The 1,442-nt window shown below is 46.3% G+C and overlaps 1 pseudogene; it reads left to right on the plus strand.

Moving 5' to 3' along the window:
• Positions 1–289: 289 nt before the first annotated feature.
• Positions 290–408, plus strand: LOC134939101 (5S ribosomal RNA; annotated as a pseudogene).
• The last annotated feature ends 1,034 nt before the right edge of the window (positions 409–1,442 follow it).

A 1,442-nucleotide genomic window follows, 5' to 3' on the forward strand; every position in this document is an offset into this window, starting at 1 on the left:
TCAGATTTTGTGTTTGTTTGTTATACATGCCTTAAATTATAATAGGCTATTTTCCTCGTTCTGCCTCACGCTATGTACAGGAAAAACAGAGGCTTGTTGTCACTAACCCCTGTTGACCATATGATTTAACCTCCGCATACCCATGTGTTTGGGCTGCCAATCGGTGCAATGATGGTTAACTAAATACTCTCAACGGGTTAGATAAATGCATTCTATAAAACTGGCACAATAACAAACATCCCTCATTCTGTCACATAACAGCTGCACTCGCTGCTCTTTTCCATACGTAACCTACTACCATACCACACTGGATATGCCCAACCCCGTCTGATCTTGGAGGCAATACAGTGTTGGGCCTGGTCAGTACTTTAGTGGGAGACCATTTAGGAATACCAGGTGTTGTAGGTTACTGATGGTACCCAATTGGGGCTTGTGCTGACTCCACCGAAGGATGGGCATATGCTTGCCAGACACCAAATTACCACAGTAGTAATCCATCAATATGTTCGCAGACTCAGCTTTATGTGTGGCTTATAAAGCTTAGAGCCATTCATTTATTATTTGTGTATTTTCTTTTTTCTTGTAATTTTAATTTGTGTACCTAGTTTCTTATATAGACATACTATTAAAAGTTACGTTTTAACTATTTCATTGCTACATCATCACTCATACATATATTAATAATATCAAGCTACTCTCCGGGAGTGAGTGCTCCCAACCAAGGTCACTTTTTTCTAGCTTTTTCTTTCTATATATATATCTATCAGGGACATAAATACAGGAGACAATGGAAGGCAGATGCCCCAGGCACCAGCCCTGAAGGGGGCACACTGACCTCCTCCATTGCTCCAGGCTCTGCTTTATGCGTCCCAGAGTAGGAATAAGCAAGGAGCCCAGGGGACCTGTGCTGCGGTCCTTCCTCTCCCTCTTTGTGCTGCCAGGGTGGTAGAAGTGAATGAGGAGGGTGAATGTGATCTGTAGGAGGCAGGGCCTCTCCCCTGCCCATCCCACAGCAGACGGCATCTATGGGGAGAGATTTCCTCTTGTTTGCACACTCCCCCCACCTTAACGTCCCCTCTTCCCCACAGCTGTACAGGGGGCACAGGCAGCCACACAAGGGGACCATGTCCCCCATAGCAGATGATCTGGGCTGAGCTCTTCTAACAAGCCCAAGTCATTAGTGCCTACCTCCCACGATGTCATTGCTTCTAGAGAGAATGTGGGTCTGGGTGCTGCTGGGACAGGGAGTTGGTAGTGAATTTCAGTGGAGAGTGGGGGGCACAAACAACTCTCTCGCCTCTGGGCTCCTAGTATGCTTAAACATACTCACCTGCTAAATGTCGCACCTGCCTGTCCATTACCGGCATCTGCTTCCGCAGGCGCGACGTTGAGCAGGTGCGTATGTTTAAGCACTTTATGTTCATTATGGTTTGGTATATAAG

This window comes from Pseudophryne corroboree, chromosome 1, assembly GCF_028390025.1.
Source record: "Pseudophryne corroboree isolate aPseCor3 chromosome 1, aPseCor3.hap2, whole genome shotgun sequence".
Taxonomy (NCBI): Eukaryota; Metazoa; Chordata; class Amphibia; order Anura; family Myobatrachidae; genus Pseudophryne; species Pseudophryne corroboree.